The sequence below is a fragment of the Schistocerca nitens genome, unplaced genomic scaffold (assembly GCF_023898315.1).
Source record: "Schistocerca nitens isolate TAMUIC-IGC-003100 unplaced genomic scaffold, iqSchNite1.1 HiC_scaffold_118, whole genome shotgun sequence".
Lineage (NCBI taxonomy): Eukaryota > Metazoa > Arthropoda > Insecta > Orthoptera > Acrididae > Schistocerca > Schistocerca nitens.
The window spans coordinates 163,765-181,564 of record NW_026045660.1 but is presented as its reverse complement, the minus strand read 5'-3'; the positions used below and the strand labels follow the sequence as shown (position 1 = coordinate 181,564).

The window sequence follows — 17,800 nt, the reverse complement described above, 5'->3', positions numbered from 1 at the left end:
ATATTCTGCTGACGGTCACGAAACAGTAGCTATATTGCGAGCAGGACGGGAAACGGCAGCTCGGTCAGCTCAAACTTGTCACAGTTCGTGTGGAAAAAATTCCGTTCCGGTACCGGGAATCGAACCCGGGCCTCCTGGGTGAAAGCCAGGTATCCTAGCTACTAGACCACACCGGATGTGGGGGTGTCTTCGCCGGTTCGGACGGTCGCTTGTCGCATTTCGTGTCGTGTCCCGCGTCGGCGCCCTTCTCTCTTTGCGAGCGTCTTTGCGCTTACTCACTGGCAAGGCGCGCACCTCAAACGTCTCAGAGCAATGCTTTTGGCTTCATGCTGTGCTGGGAGAAGAGGGAAAGGGAAGCTGTAAGTAGCAGTAACAGGGAGTAAACATTTTCCCGCTGAAGCGTTGAAACCGTTGTGGATAACAAACAAGAAATAAGTTGGTGCCCTAGCAACAGCATCACCATCAGTCACAGAAAATTAAATGCCCCGGGTGAGGATCGAACTCACGACCTTAAGATTATGAGACTTACGCGCTGCCTACTGCGCTACCGAGGCACGGGCGAACCGTTTTTCCTGGAAACTGGGTAAGTACCATACCCAATGTTAGACGTAAAGACACTGTACTTCCTGGATAACGTGTTCTGTTGCTAGACGTGCATTGCCGGCCCAGTTGATTGCGGTGTTGCTGCAGCTTTTGCAAACGATAGGCAGCACTCCTTGTCGTTAACGTTCAGTGCCTCGGAGGCACCTGGACATAGCAAATTGTGAGGCCAGGCCGACGCTAGTCTGTAGAACATGATGCGAGCGTCCTAGTGGGGACCCGCGAGTGCTGCGTTCTCGGTTCTTCTCAAGGGAATCCAGCTATACATTCTTGTGGATCGTGCATCTCAAGAGCGCAAGCAGCACGGCAGCATTATCGCGGGAACAGCAAAACGATGCATCGGCCGGGAATCGAACCCGGGCCGCCCGCGTGGCAGGCGAGCATTCTACCACTGAACCACCGATGCTCGGGCCAGTAGTAACTTCACGCTGCTTGCCGAGCAGATGTCTCAAGGGAAAGTGGGACTGCCGTCAAGCGCCGTAGCATTCTGTCGAGAAGATGCTGCAGGCGCTGAATCCTGCACTGCACTGCTTAAATATGCCGCCAGAACGCGGTCCTCTGCGTACTCTTGCGTCGCCGGTGCCGGCACCGACTCTTGCCAAAGGATGCGAAATGTGCGCGGATACGCCGTCCGAATGCGGCTGGATGTTCTCCCCTAGCCTACCTCGAAATGCGCCTGCCAGGTACGATCACCTTCGGCCGCTGCCGACAGGCGGGAAGCCGACACAGCGCGGCGTCGGGGCGCTTCCTTGTGCGGTGGTGGTGTAATGATCAGCATAGTTGCCTTCCAAGCAGTTGATCCGGGTTCGATTCCCGGCCACCGCAACAGGCTTTTTAATTTCGCGTATGAGTACTTTCGCCACGTGCCCTTAAATTAATGTTTTTTTTCCCCCTTCTTACTCGCTGCAGACCAGCCTATAGTGTGTCTCGACTTGTCTCGACTTTGCTCAGCTGACGCGAGAGCTGACGCTCTCAAATCGGCCTATATCAAAACGACAAGCACGAGAAACGACTGAGAGAGGTAAGGAGAGGCGAGGCGATGGGCACACAGCACTCCCCCTTCCTTTCACGGTGGCGTGTCCATGACCGAATCGGGTTGTAGCTCCAAAAACAAAGGAGAAAGAAAAAACAGGAAGTAAAACTGCCAACGGTACCCTGTGTCCCCATGCGCTCACCCGCCCAAGTACTGACAAGGGCCAAAGTTGTTACAAATCGGCAATCGGACATTTTCTTTCATCTTGTCTTTATCGGTTGAGAACCAGTGTATTCAACATATTATGGCCATTGCCGAGTGAATGCTGTAGCGCTTCCCGACAAGTCGGGTTCGGATCCTCTGTCAACTTCCACGCAGGGTGATGATCTTTTGGTCATCACACTCGCCTGCTGAAATCGGCGCTGCCTTTTCGTAGTAGTAAAAGACTAGTGGCCCGTGGGGGGATCGAACCCACGACCTTCGCGTTATTAGCACGACGCTCTAACCAACTGAGCTAACGGGCCTCGGCAGATGCAGTTGCTCAGCCCTGCGCTGGAAACGTATGGCATGAAGCCGTACACCATTTCTATGGTCGTCGGACGTCTGCTTCCCTCGTCTATATTCTGCTGACGGTCACGAAACAGTAGCTATATTGCGAGCAGGACGGGAAACGGCAGCTCGGTCAGCTCAAACTTGTCACAGTTCGTGTGGAAAAAATTCCGTTCCGGTACCGGGAATCGAACCCGGGCCTCCTGGGTGAAAGCCAGGTATCCTAGCTACTAGACCACACCGGATGTGGGGGTGTCTTCGCCGGTTCGGACGGTCGCTTGTCGCATTTCGTGTCGTGTCCCGCGTCGGCGCCCTTCTCTCTTTGCGAGCGTCTTTGCGCTTACTCACTGGCAAGGCGCGCACCTCAAACGTCTCAGAGCAATGCTTTTGGCTTCATGCTGTGCTGGGAGAAGAGGGAAAGGGAAGCTGTAAGTAGCAGTAACAGGGAGTAAACATTTTCCCGCTGAAGCGTTGAAACCGTTGTGGATAACAAACAAGAAATAAGTTGGTGCCCTAGCAACAGCATCACCATCAGTCACAGAAAATTAAATGCCCCGGGTGAGGATCGAACTCACGACCTTAAGATTATGAGACTTACGCGCTGCCTACTGCGCTACCGAGGCACGGGCGAACCGTTTTTCCTGGAAACTGGGTAAGTACCATACCCAATGTTAGACGTAAAGACACTGTACTTCCTGGATAACGTGTTCTGTTGCTAGACGTGCATTGCCGGCCCAGTTGATTGCGGTGTTGCTGCAGCTTTTGCAAACGATAGGCAGCACTCCTTGTCGTTAACGTTCAGTGCCTCGGAGGCACCTGGACATAGCAAATTGTGAGGCCAGGCCGACGCTAGTCTGTAGAACATGATGCGAGCGTCCTAGTGGGGACCCGCGAGTGCTGCGTTCTCGGTTCTTCTCAAGGGAATCCAGCTATACATTCTTGTGGATCGTGCATCTCAAGAGCGCAAGCAGCACGGCAGCATTATCGCGGGAACAGCAAAACGATGCATCGGCCGGGAATCGAACCCGGGCCGCCCGCGTGGCAGGCGAGCATTCTACCACTGAACCACCGATGCTCGGGCCAGTAGTAACTTCACGCTGCTTGCCGAGCAGATGTCTCAAGGGAAAGTGGGACTGCCGTCAAGCGCCGTAGCATTCTGTCGAGAAGATGCTGCAGGCGCTGAATCCTGCACTGCACTGCTTAAATATGCCGCCAGAACGCGGTCCTCTGCGTACTCTTGCGTCGCCGGTGCCGGCACCGACTCTTGCCAAAGGATGCGAAATGTGCGCGGATACGCCGTCCGAATGCGGCTGGATGTTCTCCCCTAGCCTACCTCGAAATGCGCCTGCCAGGTACGATCACCTTCGGCCGCTGCCGACAGGCGGGAAGCCGACACAGCGCGGCGTCGGGGCGCTTCCTTGTGCGGTGGTGGTGTAATGATCAGCATAGTTGCCTTCCAAGCAGTTGATCCGGGTTCGATTCCCGGCCACCGCAACAGGCTTTTTAATTTCGCGTATGAGTACTTTCGCCACGTGCCCTTAAATTAATGTTTTTTTTCCCCCTTCTTACTCGCTGCAGACCAGCCTATAGTGTGTCTCGACTTGTCTCGACTTTGCTCAGCTGACGCGAGAGCTGACGCTCTCAAATCGGCCTATATCAAAACGACAAGCACGAGAAACGACTGAGAGAGGTAAGGAGAGGCGAGGCGATGGGCACACAGCACTCCCCCTTCCTTTCACGGTGGCGTGTCCATGACCGAATCGGGTTGTAGCTCCAAAAACAAAGGAGAAAGAAAAAACAGGAAGTAAAACTGCCAACGGTACCCTGTGTCCCCATGCGCTCACCCGCCCAAGTACTGACAAGGGCCAAAGTTGTTACAAATCGGCAATCGGACATTTTCTTTCATCTTGTCTTTATCGGTTGAGAACCAGTGTATTCAACATATTATGGCCATTGCCGAGTGAATGCTGTAGCGCTTCCCGACAAGTCGGGTTCGGATCCTCTGTCAACTTCCACGCAGGGTGATGATCTTTTGGTCATCACACTCGCCTGCTGAAATCGGCGCTGCCTTTTCGTAGTAGTAAAAGACTAGTGGCCCGTGGGGGGATCGAACCCACGACCTTCGCGTTATTAGCACGACGCTCTAACCAACTGAGCTAACGGGCCTCGGCAGATGCAGTTGCTCAGCCCTGCGCTGGAAACGTATGGCATGAAGCCGTACACCATTTCTATGGTCGTCGGACGTCTGCTTCCCTCGTCTATATTCTGCTGACGGTCACGAAACAGTAGCTATATTGCGAGCAGGACGGGAAACGGCAGCTCGGTCAGCTCAAACTTGTCACAGTTCGTGTGGAAAAAATTCCGTTCCGGTACCGGGAATCGAACCCGGGCCTCCTGGGTGAAAGCCAGGTATCCTAGCTACTAGACCACACCGGATGTGGGGGTGTCTTCGCCGGTTCGGACGGTCGCTTGTCGCATTTCGTGTCGTGTCCCGCGTCGGCGCCCTTCTCTCTTTGCGAGCGTCTTTGCGCTTACTCACTGGCAAGGCGCGCACCTCAAACGTCTCAGAGCAATGCTTTTGGCTTCATGCTGTGCTGGGAGAAGAGGGAAAGGGAAGCTGTAAGTAGCAGTAACAGGGAGTAAACATTTTCCCGCTGAAGCGTTGAAACCGTTGTGGATAACAAACAAGAAATAAGTTGGTGCCCTAGCAACAGCATCACCATCAGTCACAGAAAATTAAATGCCCCGGGTGAGGATCGAACTCACGACCTTAAGATTATGAGACTTACGCGCTGCCTACTGCGCTACCGAGGCACGGGCGAACCGTTTTTCCTGGAAACTGGGTAAGTACCATACCCAATGTTAGACGTAAAGACACTGTACTTCCTGGATAACGTGTTCTGTTGCTAGACGTGCATTGCCGGCCCAGTTGATTGCGGTGTTGCTGCAGCTTTTGCAAACGATAGGCAGCACTCCTTGTCGTTAACGTTCAGTGCCTCGGAGGCACCTGGACATAGCAAATTGTGAGGCCAGGCCGACGCTAGTCTGTAGAACATGATGCGAGCGTCCTAGTGGGGACCCGCGAGTGCTGCGTTCTCGGTTCTTCTCAAGGGAATCCAGCTATACATTCTTGTGGATCGTGCATCTCAAGAGCGCAAGCAGCACGGCAGCATTATCGCGGGAACAGCAAAACGATGCATCGGCCGGGAATCGAACCCGGGCCGCCCGCGTGGCAGGCGAGCATTCTACCACTGAACCACCGATGCTCGGGCCAGTAGTAACTTCACGCTGCTTGCCGAGCAGATGTCTCAAGGGAAAGTGGGACTGCCGTCAAGCGCCGTAGCATTCTGTCGAGAAGATGCTGCAGGCGCTGAATCCTGCACTGCACTGCTTAAATATGCCGCCAGAACGCGGTCCTCTGCGTACTCTTGCGTCGCCGGTGCCGGCACCGACTCTTGCCAAAGGATGCGAAATGTGCGCGGATACGCCGTCCGAATGCGGCTGGATGTTCTCCCCTAGCCTACCTCGAAATGCGCCTGCCAGGTACGATCACCTTCGGCCGCTGCCGACAGGCGGGAAGCCGACACAGCGCGGCGTCGGGGCGCTTCCTTGTGCGGTGGTGGTGTAATGGTCAGCATAGTTGCCTTCCAAGCAGTTGATCCGGGTTCGATTCCCGGCCACCGCAACAGGCTTTTTAATTTCGCGTATGAGTACTTTCGCCACGTGCCCTTAAATTAATGTTTTTTTTCCCCCTTCTTACTCGCTGCAGACCAGCCTATAGTGTGTCTCGACTTGTCTCGACTTTGCTCAGCTGACGCGAGAGCTGACGCTCTCAAATCGGCCTATATCAAAACGACAAGCACGAGAAACGACTGAGAGAGGTAAGGAGAGGCGAGGCGATGGGCACACAGCACTCCCCCTTCCTTTCACGGTGGCGTGTCCATGACCGAATCGGGTTGTAGCTCCAAAAACAAAGGAGAAAGAAAAAACAGGAAGTAAAACTGCCAACGGTACCCTGTGTCCCCATGCGCTCACCCGCCCAAGTACTGACAAGGGCCAAAGTTGTTACAAATCGGCAATCGGACATTTTCTTTCATCTTGTCTTTATCGGTTGAGAACCAGTGTATTCAACATATTATGGCCATTGCCGAGTGAATGCTGTAGCGCTTCCCGACAAGTCGGGTTCGGATCCTCTGTCAACTTCCACGCAGGGTGATGATCTTTTGGTCATCACACTCGCCTGCTGAAATCGGCGCTGCCTTTTCGTAGTAGTAAAAGACTAGTGGCCCGTGGGGGGATCGAACCCACGACCTTCGCGTTATTAGCACGACGCTCTAACCAACTGAGCTAACGGGCCTCGGCAGATGCAGTTGCTCAGCCCTGCGCTGGAAACGTATGGCATGAAGCCGTACACCATTTCTATGGTCGTCGGACGTCTGCTTCCCTCGTCTATATTCTGCTGACGGTCACGAAACAGTAGCTATATTGCGAGCAGGACGGGAAACGGCAGCTCGGTCAGCTCAAACTTGTCACAGTTCGTGTGGAAAAAATTCCGTTCCGGTACCGGGAATCGAACCCGGGCCTCCTGGGTGAAAGCCAGGTATCCTAGCTACTAGACCACACCGGATGTGGGGGTGTCTTCGCCGGTTCGGACGGTCGCTTGTCGCATTTCGTGTCGTGTCCCGCGTCGGCGCCCTTCTCTCTTTGCGAGCGTCTTTGCGCTTACTCACTGGCAAGGCGCGCACCTCAAACGTCTCAGAGCAATGCTTTTGGCTTCATGCTGTGCTGGGAGAAGAGGGAAAGGGAAGCTGTAAGTAGCAGTAACAGGGAGTAAACATTTTCCCGCTGAAGCGTTGAAACCGTTGTGGATAACAAACAAGAAATAAGTTGGTGCCCTAGCAACAGCATCACCATCAGTCACAGAAAATTAAATGCCCCGGGTGAGGATCGAACTCACGACCTTAAGATTATGAGACTTACGCGCTGCCTACTGCGCTACCGAGGCACGGGCGAACCGTTTTTCCTGGAAACTGGGTAAGTACCATACCCAATGTTAGACGTAAAGACACTGTACTTCCTGGATAACGTGTTCTGTTGCTAGACGTGCATTGCCGGCCCAGTTGATTGCGGTGTTGCTGCAGCTTTTGCAAACGATAGGCAGCACTCCTTGTCGTTAACGTTCAGTGCCTCGGAGGCACCTGGACATAGCAAATTGTGAGGCCAGGCCGACGCTAGTCTGTAGAACATGATGCGAGCGTCCTAGTGGGGACCCGCGAGTGCTGCGTTCTCGGTTCTTCTCAAGGGAATCCAGCTATACATTCTTGTGGATCGTGCATCTCAAGAGCGCAAGCAGCACGGCAGCATTATCGCGGGAACAGCAAAACGATGCATCGGCCGGGAATCGAACCCGGGCCGCCCGCGTGGCAGGCGAGCATTCTACCACTGAACCACCGATGCTCGGGCCAGTAGTAACTTCACGCTGCTTGCCGAGCAGATGTCTCAAGGGAAAGTGGGACTGCCGTCAAGCGCCGTAGCATTCTGTCGAGAAGATGCTGCAGGCGCTGAATCCTGCACTGCACTGCTTAAATATGCCGCCAGAACGCGGTCCTCTGCGTACTCTTGCGTCGCCGGTGCCGGCACCGACTCTTGCCAAAGGATGCGAAATGTGCGCGGATACGCCGTCCGAATGCGGCTGGATGTTCTCCCCTAGCCTACCTCGAAATGCGCCTGCCAGGTACGATCACCTTCGGCCGCTGCCGACAGGCGGGAAGCCGACACAGCGCGGCGTCGGGGCGCTTCCTTGTGCGGTGGTGGTGTAATGGTCAGCATAGTTGCCTTCCAAGCAGTTGATCCGGGTTCGATTCCCGGCCACCGCAACAGGCTTTTTAATTTCGCGTATGAGTACTTTCGCCACGTGCCCTTAAATTAATGTTTTTTTTCCCCCTTCTTACTCGCTGCAGACCAGCCTATAGTGTGTCTCGACTTGTCTCGACTTTGCTCAGCTGACGCGAGAGCTGACGCTCTCAAATCGGCCTATATCAAAACGACAAGCACGAGAAACGACTGAGAGAGGTAAGGAGAGGCGAGGCGATGGGCACACAGCACTCCCCCTTCCTTTCACGGTGGCGTGTCCATGACCGAATCGGGTTGTAGCTCCAAAAACAAAGGAGAAAGAAAAAACAGGAAGTAAAACTGCCAACGGTACCCTGTGTCCCCATGCGCTCACCCGCCCAAGTACTGACAAGGGCCAAAGTTGTTACAAATCGGCAATCGGACATTTTCTTTCATCTTGTCTTTATCGGTTGAGAACCAGTGTATTCAACATATTATGGCCATTGCCGAGTGAATGCTGTAGCGCTTCCCGACAAGTCGGGTTCGGATCCTCTGTCAACTTCCACGCAGGGTGATGATCTTTTGGTCATCACACTCGCCTGCTGAAATCGGCGCTGCCTTTTCGTAGTAGTAAAAGACTAGTGGCCCGTGGGGGGATCGAACCCACGACCTTCGCGTTATTAGCACGACGCTCTAACCAACTGAGCTAACGGGCCTCGGCAGATGCAGTTGCTCAGCCCTGCGCTGGAAACGTATGGCATGAAGCCGTACACCATTTCTATGGTCGTCGGACGTCTGCTTCCCTCGTCTATATTCTGCTGACGGTCACGAAACAGTAGCTATATTGCGAGCAGGACGGGAAACGGCAGCTCGGTCAGCTCAAACTTGTCACAGTTCGTGTGGAAAAAATTCCGTTCCGGTACCGGGAATCGAACCCGGGCCTCCTGGGTGAAAGCCAGGTATCCTAGCTACTAGACCACACCGGATGTGGGGGTGTCTTCGCCGGTTCGGACGGTCGCTTGTCGCATTTCGTGTCGTGTCCCGCGTCGGCGCCCTTCTCTCTTTGCGAGCGTCTTTGCGCTTACTCACTGGCAAGGCGCGCACCTCAAACGTCTCAGAGCAATGCTTTTGGCTTCATGCTGTGCTGGGAGAAGAGGGAAAGGGAAGCTGTAAGTAGCAGTAACAGGGAGTAAACATTTTCCCGCTGAAGCGTTGAAACCGTTGTGGATAACAAACAAGAAATAAGTTGGTGCCCTAGCAACAGCATCACCATCAGTCACAGAAAATTAAATGCCCCGGGTGAGGATCGAACTCACGACCTTAAGATTATGAGACTTACGCGCTGCCTACTGCGCTACCGAGGCACGGGCGAACCGTTTTTCCTGGAAACTGGGTAAGTACCATACCCAATGTTAGACGTAAAGACACTGTACTTCCTGGATAACGTGTTCTGTTGCTAGACGTGCATTGCCGGCCCAGTTGATTGCGGTGTTGCTGCAGCTTTTGCAAACGATAGGCAGCACTCCTTGTCGTTAACGTTCAGTGCCTCGGAGGCACCTGGACATAGCAAATTGTGAGGCCAGGCCGACGCTAGTCTGTAGAACATGATGCGAGCGTCCTAGTGGGGACCCGCGAGTGCTGCGTTCTCGGTTCTTCTCAAGGGAATCCAGCTATACATTCTTGTGGATCGTGCATCTCAAGAGCGCAAGCAGCACGGCAGCATTATCGCGGGAACAGCAAAACGATGCATCGGCCGGGAATCGAACCCGGGCCGCCCGCGTGGCAGGCGAGCATTCTACCACTGAACCACCGATGCTCGGGCCAGTAGTAACTTCACGCTGCTTGCCGAGCAGATGTCTCAAGGGAAAGTGGGACTGCCGTCAAGCGCCGTAGCATTCTGTCGAGAAGATGCTGCAGGCGCTGAATCCTGCACTGCACTGCTTAAATATGCCGCCAGAACGCGGTCCTCTGCGTACTCTTGCGTCGCCGGTGCCGGCACCGACTCTTGCCAAAGGATGCGAAATGTGCGCGGATACGCCGTCCGAATGCGGCTGGATGTTCTCCCCTAGCCTACCTCGAAATGCGCCTGCCAGGTACGATCACCTTCGGCCGCTGCCGACAGGCGGGAAGCCGACACAGCGCGGCGTCGGGGCGCTTCCTTGTGCGGTGGTGGTGTAATGATCAGCATAGTTGCCTTCCAAGCAGTTGATCCGGGTTCGATTCCCGGCCACCGCAACAGGCTTTTTAATTTCGCGTATGAGTACTTTCGCCACGTGCCCTTAAATTAATGTTTTTTTTCCCCCTTCTTACTCGCTGCAGACCAGCCTATAGTGTGTCTCGACTTGTCTCGACTTTGCTCAGCTGACGCGAGAGCTGACGCTCTCAAATCGGCCTATATCAAAACGACAAGCACGAGAAACGACTGAGAGAGGTAAGGAGAGGCGAGGCGATGGGCACACAGCACTCCCCCTTCCTTTCACGGTGGCGTGTCCATGACCGAATCGGGTTGTAGCTCCAAAAACAAAGGAGAAAGAAAAAACAGGAAGTAAAACTGCCAACGGTACCCTGTGTCCCCATGCGCTCACCCGCCCAAGTACTGACAAGGGCCAAAGTTGTTACAAATCGGCAATCGGACATTTTCTTTCATCTTGTCTTTATCGGTTGAGAACCAGTGTATTCAACATATTATGGCCATTGCCGAGTGAATGCTGTAGCGCTTCCCGACAAGTCGGGTTCGGATCCTCTGTCAACTTCCACGCAGGGTGATGATCTTTTGGTCATCACACTCGCCTGCTGAAATCGGCGCTGCCTTTTCGTAGTAGTAAAAGACTAGTGGCCCGTGGGGGGATCGAACCCACGACCTTCGCGTTATTAGCACGACGCTCTAACCAACTGAGCTAACGGGCCTCGGCAGATGCAGTTGCTCAGCCCTGCGCTGGAAACGTATGGCATGAAGCCGTACACCATTTCTATGGTCGTCGGACGTCTGCTTCCCTCGTCTATATTCTGCTGACGGTCACGAAACAGTAGCTATATTGCGAGCAGGACGGGAAACGGCAGCTCGGTCAGCTCAAACTTGTCACAGTTCGTGTGGAAAAAATTCCGTTCCGGTACCGGGAATCGAACCCGGGCCTCCTGGGTGAAAGCCAGGTATCCTAGCTACTAGACCACACCGGATGTGGGGGTGTCTTCGCCGGTTCGGACGGTCGCTTGTCGCATTTCGTGTCGTGTCCCGCGTCGGCGCCCTTCTCTCTTTGCGAGCGTCTTTGCGCTTACTCACTGGCAAGGCGCGCACCTCAAACGTCTCAGAGCAATGCTTTTGGCTTCATGCTGTGCTGGGAGAAGAGGGAAAGGGAAGCTGTAAGTAGCAGTAACAGGGAGTAAACATTTTCCCGCTGAAGCGTTGAAACCGTTGTGGATAACAAACAAGAAATAAGTTGGTGCCCTAGCAACAGCATCACCATCAGTCACAGAAAATTAAATGCCCCGGGTGAGGATCGAACTCACGACCTTAAGATTATGAGACTTACGCGCTGCCTACTGCGCTACCGAGGCACGGGCGAACCGTTTTTCCTGGAAACTGGGTAAGTACCATACCCAATGTTAGACGTAAAGACACTGTACTTCCTGGATAACGTGTTCTGTTGCTAGACGTGCATTGCCGGCCCAGTTGATTGCGGTGTTGCTGCAGCTTTTGCAAACGATAGGCAGCACTCCTTGTCGTTAACGTTCAGTGCCTCGGAGGCACCTGGACATAGCAAACTGTGAGGCCAGGCCGACGCTAGTCTGTAGAACATGATGCGAGCGTCCTAGTGGGGACCCGCGAGTGCTGCGTTCTCGGTTCTTCTCAAGGGAATCCAGCTATACATTCTTGTGGATCGTGCATCTCAAGAGCGCAAGCAGCACGGCAGCATTATCGCGGGAACAGCAAAACGATGCATCGGCCGGGAATCGAACCCGGGCCGCCCGCGTGGCAGGCGAGCATTCTACCACTGAACCACCGATGCTCGGGCCAGTAGTAACTTCACGCTGCTTGCCGAGCAGATGTCTCAAGGGAAAGTGGGACTGCCGTCAAGCGCCGTAGCATTCTGTCGAGAAGATGCTGCAGGCGCTGAATCCTGCACTGCACTGCTTAAATATGCCGCCAGAACGCGGTCCTCTGCGTACTCTTGCGTCGCCGGTGCCGGCACCGACTCTTGCCAAAGGATGCGAAATGTGCGCGGATACGCCGTCCGAATGCGGCTGGATGTTCTCCCCTAGCCTACCTCGAAATGCGCCTGCCAGGTACGATCACCTTCGGCCGCTGCCGACAGGCGGGAAGCCGACACAGCGCGGCGTCGGGGCGCTTCCTTGTGCGGTGGTGGTGTAATGGTCAGCATAGTTGCCTTCCAAGCAGTTGATCCGGGTTCGATTCCCGGCCACCGCAACAGGCTTTTTAATTTCGCGTATGAGTACTTTCGCCACGTGCCCTTAAATTAATGTTTTTTTTCCCCCTTCTTACTCGCTGCAGACCAGCCTATAGTGTGTCTCGACTTGTCTCGACTTTGCTCAGCTGACGCGAGAGCTGACGCTCTCAAATCGGCCTATATCAAAACGACAAGCACGAGAAACGACTGAGAGAGGTAAGGAGAGGCGAGGCGATGGGCACACAGCACTCCCCCTTCCTTTCACGGTGGCGTGTCCATGACCGAATCGGGTTGTAGCTCCAAAAACAAAGGAGAAAGAAAAAACAGGAAGTAAAACTGCCAACGGTACCCTGTGTCCCCATGCGCTCACCCGCCCAAGTACTGACAAGGGCCAAAGTTGTTACAAATCGGCAATCGGACATTTTCTTTCATCTTGTCTTTATCGGTTGAGAACCAGTGTATTCAACATATTATGGCCATTGCCGAGTGAATGCTGTAGCGCTTCCCGACAAGTCGGGTTCGGATCCTCTGTCAACTTCCACGCAGGGTGATGATCTTTTGGTCATCACACTCGCCTGCTGAAATCGGCGCTGCCTTTTCGTAGTAGTAAAAGACTAGTGGCCCGTGGGGGGATCGAACCCACGACCTTCGCGTTATTAGCACGACGCTCTAACCAACTGAGCTAACGGGCCTCGGCAGATGCAGTTGCTCAGCCCTGCGCTGGAAACGTATGGCATGAAGCCGTACACCATTTCTATGGTCGTCGGACGTCTGCTTCCCTCGTCTATATTCTGCTGACGGTCACGAAACAGTAGCTATATTGCGAGCAGGACGGGAAACGGCAGCTCGGTCAGCTCAAACTTGTCACAGTTCGTGTGGAAAAAATTCCGTTCCGGTACCGGGAATCGAACCCGGGCCTCCTGGGTGAAAGCCAGGTATCCTAGCTACTAGACCACACCGGATGTGGGGGTGTCTTCGCCGGTTCGGACGGTCGCTTGTCGCATTTCGTGTCGTGTCCCGCGTCGGCGCCCTTCTCTCTTTGCGAGCGTCTTTGCGCTTACTCACTGGCAAGGCGCGCACCTCAAACGTCTCAGAGCAATGCTTTTGGCTTCATGCTGTGCTGGGAGAAGAGGGAAAGGGAAGCTGTAAGTAGCAGTAACAGGGAGTAAACATTTTCCCGCTGAAGCGTTGAAACCGTTGTGGATAACAAACAAGAAATAAGTTGGTGCCCTAGCAACAGCATCACCATCAGTCACAGAAAATTAAATGCCCCGGGTGAGGATCGAACTCACGACCTTAAGATTATGAGACTTACGCGCTGCCTACTGCGCTACCGAGGCACGGGCGAACCGTTTTTCCTGGAAACTGGGTAAGTACCATACCCAATGTTAGACGTAAAGACACTGTACTTCCTGGATAACGTGTTCTGTTGCTAGACGTGCATTGCCGGCCCAGTTGATTGCGGTGTTGCTGCAGCTTTTGCAAACGATAGGCAGCACTCCTTGTCGTTAACGTTCAGTGCCTCGGAGGCACCTGGACATAGCAAATTGTGAGGCCAGGCCGACGCTAGTCTGTAGAACATGATGCGAGCGTCCTAGTGGGGACCCGCGAGTGCTGCGTTCTCGGTTCTTCTCAAGGGAATCCAGCTATACATTCTTGTGGATCGTGCATCTCAAGAGCGCAAGCAGCACGGCAGCATTATCGCGGGAACAGCAAAACGATGCATCGGCCGGGAATCGAACCCGGGCCGCCCGCGTGGCAGGCGAGCATTCTACCACTGAACCACCGATGCTCGGGCCAGTAGTAACTTCACGCTGCTTGCCGAGCAGATGTCTCAAGGGAAAGTGGGACTGCCGTCAAGCGCCGTAGCATTCTGTCGAGAAGATGCTGCAGGCGCTGAATCCTGCACTGCACTGCTTAAATATGCCGCCAGAACGCGGTCCTCTGCGTACTCTTGCGTCGCCGGTGCCGGCACCGACTCTTGCCAAAGGATGCGAAATGTGCGCGGATACGCCGTCCGAATGCGGCTGGATGTTCTCCCCTAGCCTACCTCGAAATGCGCCTGCCAGGTACGATCACCTTCGGCCGCTGCCGACAGGCGGGAAGCCGACACAGCGCGGCGTCGGGGCGCTTCCTTGTGCGGTGGTGGTGTAATGGTCAGCATAGTTGCCTTCCAAGCAGTTGATCCGGGTTCGATTCCCGGCCACCGCAACAGGCTTTTTAATTTCGCGTATGAGTACTTTCGCCACGTGCCCTTAAATTAATGTTTTTTTTCCCCCTTCTTACTCGCTGCAGACCAGCCTATAGTGTGTCTCGACTTGTCTCGACTTTGCTCAGCTGACGCGAGAGCTGACGCTCTCAAATCGGCCTATATCAAAACGACAAGCACGAGAAACGACTGAGAGAGGTAAGGAGAGGCGAGGCGATGGGCACACAGCACTCCCCCTTCCTTTCACGGTGGCGTGTCCATGACCGAATCGGGTTGTAGCTCCAAAAACAAAGGAGAAAGAAAAAACAGGAAGTAAAACTGCCAACGGTACCCTGTGTCCCCATGCGCTCACCCGCCCAAGTACTGACAAGGGCCAAAGTTGTTACAAATCGGCAATCGGACATTTTCTTTCATCTTGTCTTTATCGGTTGAGAACCAGTGTATTCAACATATTATGGCCATTGCCGAGTGAATGCTGTAGCGCTTCCCGACAAGTCGGGTTCGGATCCTCTGTCAACTTCCACGCAGGGTGATGATCTTTTGGTCATCACACTCGCCTGCTGAAATCGGCGCTGCCTTTTCGTAGTAGTAAAAGACTAGTGGCCCGTGGGGGGATCGAACCCACGACCTTCGCGTTATTAGCACGACGCTCTAACCAACTGAGCTAACGGGCCTCGGCAGATGCAGTTGCTCAGCCCTGCGCTGGAAACGTATGGCATGAAGCCGTACACCATTTCTATGGTCGTCGGACGTCTGCTTCCCTCGTCTATATTCTGCTGACGGTCACGAAACAGTAGCTATATTGCGAGCAGGACGGGAAACGGCAGCTCGGTCAGCTCAAACTTGTCACAGTTCGTGTGGAAAAAATTCCGTTCCGGTACCGGGAATCGAACCCGGGCCTCCTGGGTGAAAGCCAGGTATCCTAGCTACTAGACCACACCGGATGTGGGGGTGTCTTCGCCGGTTCGGACGGTCGCTTGTCGCATTTCGTGTCGTGTCCCGCGTCGGCGCCCTTCTCTCTTTGCGAGCGTCTTTGCGCTTACTCACTGGCAAGGCGCGCACCTCAAACGTCTCAGAGCAATGCTTTTGGCTTCATGCTGTGCTGGGAGAAGAGGGAAAGGGAAGCTGTAAGTAGCAGTAACAGGGAGTAAACATTTTCCCGCTGAAGCGTTGAAACCGTTGTGGATAACAAACAAGAAATAAGTTGGTGCCCTAGCAACAGCATCACCATCAGTCACAGAAAATTAAATGCCCCGGGTGAGGATCGAACTCACGACCTTAAGATTATGAGACTTACGCGCTGCCTACTGCGCTACCGAGGCACGGGCGAACCGTTTTTCCTGGAAACTGGGTAAGTACCATACCCAATGTTAGACGTAAAGACACTGTACTTCCTGGATAACGTGTTCTGTTGCTAGACGTGCATTGCCGGCCCAGTTGATTGCGGTGTTGCTGCAGCTTTTGCAAACGATAGGCAGCACTCCTTGTCGTTAACGTTCAGTGCCTCGGAGGCACCTGGACATAGCAAACTGTGAGGCCAGGCCGACGCTAGTCTGTAGAACATGATGCGAGCGTCCTAGTGGGGACCCGCGAGTGCTGCGTTCTCGGTTCTTCTCAAGGGAATCCAGCTATACATTCTTGTGGATCGTGCATCTCAAGAGCGCAAGCAGCACGGCAGCATTATCGCGGGAACAGCAAAACGATGCATCGGCCGGGAATCGAACCCGGGCCGCCCGCGTGGCAGGCGAGCATTCTACCACTGAACCACCGATGCTCGGGCCAGTAGTAACTTCACGCTGCTTGCCGAGCAGATGTCTCAAGGGAAAGTGGGACTGCCGTCAAGCGCCGTAGCATTCTGTCGAGAAGATGCTGCAGGCGCTGAATCCTGCACTGCACTGCTTAAATATGCCGCCAGAACGCGGTCCTCTGCGTACTCTTGCGTCGCCGGTGCCGGCACCGACTCTTGCCAAAGGATGCGAAATGTGCGCGGATACGCCGTCCGAATGCGGCTGGATGTTCTCCCCTAGCCTACCTCGAAATGCGCCTGCCAGGTACGATCACCTTCGGCCGCTGCCGACAGGCGGGAAGCCGACACAGCGCGGCGTCGGGGCGCTTCCTTGTGCGGTGGTGGTGTAATGGTCAGCATAGTTGCCTTCCAAGCAGTTGATCCGGGTTCGATTCCCGGCCACCGCAACAGGCTTTTTAATTTCGCGTATGAGTACTTTCGCCACGTGCCCTTAAATTAATGTTTTTTTTCCCCCTTCTTACTCGCTGCAGACCAGCCTATAGTGTGTCTCGACTTGTCTCGACTTTGCTCAGCTGACGCGAGAGCTGACGCTCTCAAATCGGCCTATATCAAAACGACAAGCACGAGAAACGACTGAGAGAGGTAAGGAGAGGCGAGGCGATGGGCACACAGCACTCCCCCTTCCTTTCACGGTGGCGTGTCCATGACCGAATCGGGTTGTAGCTCCAAAAACAAAGGAGAAAGAAAAAACAGGAAGTAAAACTGCCAACGGTACCCTGTGTCCCCATGCGCTCACCCGCCCAAGTACTGACAAGGGCCAAAGTTGTTACAAATCGGCAATCGGACATTTTCTTTCATCTTGTCTTTATCGGTTGAGAACCAGTGTATTCAACATATTATGGCCATTGCCGAGTGAATGCTGTAGCGCTTCCCGACAAGTCGGGTTCGGATCCTCTGTCAACTTCCACGCAGGGTGATGATCTTTTGGTCATCACACTCGCCTGCTGAAATCGGCGCTGCCTTTTCGTAGTAGTAAAAGACTAGTGGCCCGTGGGGGGATCGAACCCACGACCTTCGCGTTATTAGCACGACGCTCTAACCAACTGAGCTAACGGGCCTCGGCAGATGCAGTTGCTCAGCCCTGCGCTGGAAACGTATGGCATGAAGCCGTACACCATTTCTATGGTCGTCGGACGTCTGCTTCCCTCGTCTATATTCTGCTGACGGTCACGAAACAGTAGCTATATTGCGAGCAGGACGGGAAACGGCAGCTCGGTCAGCTCAAACTTGTCACAGTTCGTGTGGAAAAAATTCCGTTCCGGTACCGGGAATCGAACCCGGGCCTCCTGGGTGAAAGCCAGGTATCCTAGCTACTAGACCACACCGGATGTGGGGGTGTCTTCGCCGGTTCGGACGGTCGCTTGTCGCATTTCGTGTCGTGTCCCGCGTCGGCGCCCTTCTCTCTTTGCGAGCGTCTTTGCGCT

General features: G+C 54.3%; 41 non-coding genes across 41 annotated transcripts; 8 read left to right on the top strand and 33 right to left on the bottom strand.

The window, feature by feature from the left end:
* Positions 1 to 104: 104 nt before the first annotated feature.
* On the bottom strand, positions 105 to 176 carry Trnae-uuc (transfer RNA glutamic acid (anticodon UUC)). The gene has a single exon. It is a non-coding gene; the product is annotated as a tRNA-Glu (tRNA).
* A 305-nt stretch (positions 177 to 481) lies between these two features.
* On the bottom strand, positions 482 to 554 carry Trnam-cau (transfer RNA methionine (anticodon CAU)). The gene has a single exon. It is a non-coding gene; the product is annotated as a tRNA-Met (tRNA).
* Positions 555 to 935: 381 nt separating this feature from the next.
* On the bottom strand, positions 936 to 1,006 carry Trnag-gcc (transfer RNA glycine (anticodon GCC)). Its single transcript has one exon. It is a non-coding gene; the product is annotated as a tRNA-Gly (tRNA).
* Positions 1,007 to 1,353: 347 nt separating this feature from the next.
* Trnag-ucc (transfer RNA glycine (anticodon UCC)) lies at positions 1,354 to 1,425 on the top strand. Its single transcript has one exon. It is a non-coding gene; the product is annotated as a tRNA-Gly (tRNA).
* A 598-nt stretch (positions 1,426 to 2,023) lies between these two features.
* Trnai-aau (transfer RNA isoleucine (anticodon AAU)) lies at positions 2,024 to 2,097 on the bottom strand. The gene has a single exon. It is a non-coding gene; the product is annotated as a tRNA-Ile (tRNA).
* Positions 2,098 to 2,295: 198 nt separating this feature from the next.
* Positions 2,296 to 2,367, bottom strand: Trnae-uuc (transfer RNA glutamic acid (anticodon UUC)). The gene has a single exon. It is a non-coding gene; the product is annotated as a tRNA-Glu (tRNA).
* Positions 2,368 to 2,672: 305 nt separating this feature from the next.
* Trnam-cau (transfer RNA methionine (anticodon CAU)) lies at positions 2,673 to 2,745 on the bottom strand. Its single transcript has one exon. It is a non-coding gene; the product is annotated as a tRNA-Met (tRNA).
* A 381-nt stretch (positions 2,746 to 3,126) lies between these two features.
* On the bottom strand, positions 3,127 to 3,197 carry Trnag-gcc (transfer RNA glycine (anticodon GCC)). The gene has a single exon. It is a non-coding gene; the product is annotated as a tRNA-Gly (tRNA).
* A 347-nt stretch (positions 3,198 to 3,544) lies between these two features.
* Positions 3,545 to 3,616, top strand: Trnag-ucc (transfer RNA glycine (anticodon UCC)). The gene has a single exon. It is a non-coding gene; the product is annotated as a tRNA-Gly (tRNA).
* A 598-nt stretch (positions 3,617 to 4,214) lies between these two features.
* Trnai-aau (transfer RNA isoleucine (anticodon AAU)) lies at positions 4,215 to 4,288 on the bottom strand. Its single transcript has one exon. It is a non-coding gene; the product is annotated as a tRNA-Ile (tRNA).
* A 198-nt stretch (positions 4,289 to 4,486) lies between these two features.
* On the bottom strand, positions 4,487 to 4,558 carry Trnae-uuc (transfer RNA glutamic acid (anticodon UUC)). Its single transcript has one exon. It is a non-coding gene; the product is annotated as a tRNA-Glu (tRNA).
* Positions 4,559 to 4,863: 305 nt separating this feature from the next.
* Positions 4,864 to 4,936, bottom strand: Trnam-cau (transfer RNA methionine (anticodon CAU)). The gene has a single exon. It is a non-coding gene; the product is annotated as a tRNA-Met (tRNA).
* A 381-nt stretch (positions 4,937 to 5,317) lies between these two features.
* Trnag-gcc (transfer RNA glycine (anticodon GCC)) lies at positions 5,318 to 5,388 on the bottom strand. Its single transcript has one exon. It is a non-coding gene; the product is annotated as a tRNA-Gly (tRNA).
* A 347-nt stretch (positions 5,389 to 5,735) lies between these two features.
* On the top strand, positions 5,736 to 5,807 carry Trnag-ucc (transfer RNA glycine (anticodon UCC)). The gene has a single exon. It is a non-coding gene; the product is annotated as a tRNA-Gly (tRNA).
* Positions 5,808 to 6,405: 598 nt separating this feature from the next.
* Positions 6,406 to 6,479, bottom strand: Trnai-aau (transfer RNA isoleucine (anticodon AAU)). Its single transcript has one exon. It is a non-coding gene; the product is annotated as a tRNA-Ile (tRNA).
* Positions 6,480 to 6,677: 198 nt separating this feature from the next.
* Trnae-uuc (transfer RNA glutamic acid (anticodon UUC)) lies at positions 6,678 to 6,749 on the bottom strand. The gene has a single exon. It is a non-coding gene; the product is annotated as a tRNA-Glu (tRNA).
* Positions 6,750 to 7,054: 305 nt separating this feature from the next.
* On the bottom strand, positions 7,055 to 7,127 carry Trnam-cau (transfer RNA methionine (anticodon CAU)). Its single transcript has one exon. It is a non-coding gene; the product is annotated as a tRNA-Met (tRNA).
* A 381-nt stretch (positions 7,128 to 7,508) lies between these two features.
* On the bottom strand, positions 7,509 to 7,579 carry Trnag-gcc (transfer RNA glycine (anticodon GCC)). The gene has a single exon. It is a non-coding gene; the product is annotated as a tRNA-Gly (tRNA).
* A 347-nt stretch (positions 7,580 to 7,926) lies between these two features.
* Trnag-ucc (transfer RNA glycine (anticodon UCC)) lies at positions 7,927 to 7,998 on the top strand. The gene has a single exon. It is a non-coding gene; the product is annotated as a tRNA-Gly (tRNA).
* Positions 7,999 to 8,596: 598 nt separating this feature from the next.
* Positions 8,597 to 8,670, bottom strand: Trnai-aau (transfer RNA isoleucine (anticodon AAU)). The gene has a single exon. It is a non-coding gene; the product is annotated as a tRNA-Ile (tRNA).
* A 198-nt stretch (positions 8,671 to 8,868) lies between these two features.
* Trnae-uuc (transfer RNA glutamic acid (anticodon UUC)) lies at positions 8,869 to 8,940 on the bottom strand. The gene has a single exon. It is a non-coding gene; the product is annotated as a tRNA-Glu (tRNA).
* A 305-nt stretch (positions 8,941 to 9,245) lies between these two features.
* Positions 9,246 to 9,318, bottom strand: Trnam-cau (transfer RNA methionine (anticodon CAU)). Its single transcript has one exon. It is a non-coding gene; the product is annotated as a tRNA-Met (tRNA).
* A 381-nt stretch (positions 9,319 to 9,699) lies between these two features.
* On the bottom strand, positions 9,700 to 9,770 carry Trnag-gcc (transfer RNA glycine (anticodon GCC)). The gene has a single exon. It is a non-coding gene; the product is annotated as a tRNA-Gly (tRNA).
* Positions 9,771 to 10,117: 347 nt separating this feature from the next.
* On the top strand, positions 10,118 to 10,189 carry Trnag-ucc (transfer RNA glycine (anticodon UCC)). The gene has a single exon. It is a non-coding gene; the product is annotated as a tRNA-Gly (tRNA).
* A 598-nt stretch (positions 10,190 to 10,787) lies between these two features.
* On the bottom strand, positions 10,788 to 10,861 carry Trnai-aau (transfer RNA isoleucine (anticodon AAU)). Its single transcript has one exon. It is a non-coding gene; the product is annotated as a tRNA-Ile (tRNA).
* A 198-nt stretch (positions 10,862 to 11,059) lies between these two features.
* Positions 11,060 to 11,131, bottom strand: Trnae-uuc (transfer RNA glutamic acid (anticodon UUC)). Its single transcript has one exon. It is a non-coding gene; the product is annotated as a tRNA-Glu (tRNA).
* A 305-nt stretch (positions 11,132 to 11,436) lies between these two features.
* Positions 11,437 to 11,509, bottom strand: Trnam-cau (transfer RNA methionine (anticodon CAU)). The gene has a single exon. It is a non-coding gene; the product is annotated as a tRNA-Met (tRNA).
* A 381-nt stretch (positions 11,510 to 11,890) lies between these two features.
* On the bottom strand, positions 11,891 to 11,961 carry Trnag-gcc (transfer RNA glycine (anticodon GCC)). Its single transcript has one exon. It is a non-coding gene; the product is annotated as a tRNA-Gly (tRNA).
* A 347-nt stretch (positions 11,962 to 12,308) lies between these two features.
* Positions 12,309 to 12,380, top strand: Trnag-ucc (transfer RNA glycine (anticodon UCC)). The gene has a single exon. It is a non-coding gene; the product is annotated as a tRNA-Gly (tRNA).
* Positions 12,381 to 12,978: 598 nt separating this feature from the next.
* Trnai-aau (transfer RNA isoleucine (anticodon AAU)) lies at positions 12,979 to 13,052 on the bottom strand. The gene has a single exon. It is a non-coding gene; the product is annotated as a tRNA-Ile (tRNA).
* A 198-nt stretch (positions 13,053 to 13,250) lies between these two features.
* Positions 13,251 to 13,322, bottom strand: Trnae-uuc (transfer RNA glutamic acid (anticodon UUC)). The gene has a single exon. It is a non-coding gene; the product is annotated as a tRNA-Glu (tRNA).
* Positions 13,323 to 13,627: 305 nt separating this feature from the next.
* Positions 13,628 to 13,700, bottom strand: Trnam-cau (transfer RNA methionine (anticodon CAU)). Its single transcript has one exon. It is a non-coding gene; the product is annotated as a tRNA-Met (tRNA).
* Positions 13,701 to 14,081: 381 nt separating this feature from the next.
* Trnag-gcc (transfer RNA glycine (anticodon GCC)) lies at positions 14,082 to 14,152 on the bottom strand. Its single transcript has one exon. It is a non-coding gene; the product is annotated as a tRNA-Gly (tRNA).
* Positions 14,153 to 14,499: 347 nt separating this feature from the next.
* On the top strand, positions 14,500 to 14,571 carry Trnag-ucc (transfer RNA glycine (anticodon UCC)). Its single transcript has one exon. It is a non-coding gene; the product is annotated as a tRNA-Gly (tRNA).
* Positions 14,572 to 15,169: 598 nt separating this feature from the next.
* On the bottom strand, positions 15,170 to 15,243 carry Trnai-aau (transfer RNA isoleucine (anticodon AAU)). Its single transcript has one exon. It is a non-coding gene; the product is annotated as a tRNA-Ile (tRNA).
* Positions 15,244 to 15,441: 198 nt separating this feature from the next.
* Positions 15,442 to 15,513, bottom strand: Trnae-uuc (transfer RNA glutamic acid (anticodon UUC)). The gene has a single exon. It is a non-coding gene; the product is annotated as a tRNA-Glu (tRNA).
* A 305-nt stretch (positions 15,514 to 15,818) lies between these two features.
* On the bottom strand, positions 15,819 to 15,891 carry Trnam-cau (transfer RNA methionine (anticodon CAU)). The gene has a single exon. It is a non-coding gene; the product is annotated as a tRNA-Met (tRNA).
* A 381-nt stretch (positions 15,892 to 16,272) lies between these two features.
* Trnag-gcc (transfer RNA glycine (anticodon GCC)) lies at positions 16,273 to 16,343 on the bottom strand. The gene has a single exon. It is a non-coding gene; the product is annotated as a tRNA-Gly (tRNA).
* Positions 16,344 to 16,690: 347 nt separating this feature from the next.
* Trnag-ucc (transfer RNA glycine (anticodon UCC)) lies at positions 16,691 to 16,762 on the top strand. Its single transcript has one exon. It is a non-coding gene; the product is annotated as a tRNA-Gly (tRNA).
* A 598-nt stretch (positions 16,763 to 17,360) lies between these two features.
* On the bottom strand, positions 17,361 to 17,434 carry Trnai-aau (transfer RNA isoleucine (anticodon AAU)). Its single transcript has one exon. It is a non-coding gene; the product is annotated as a tRNA-Ile (tRNA).
* A 198-nt stretch (positions 17,435 to 17,632) lies between these two features.
* Positions 17,633 to 17,704, bottom strand: Trnae-uuc (transfer RNA glutamic acid (anticodon UUC)). Its single transcript has one exon. It is a non-coding gene; the product is annotated as a tRNA-Glu (tRNA).
* Positions 17,705 to 17,800: the final 96 nt, after the last annotated feature.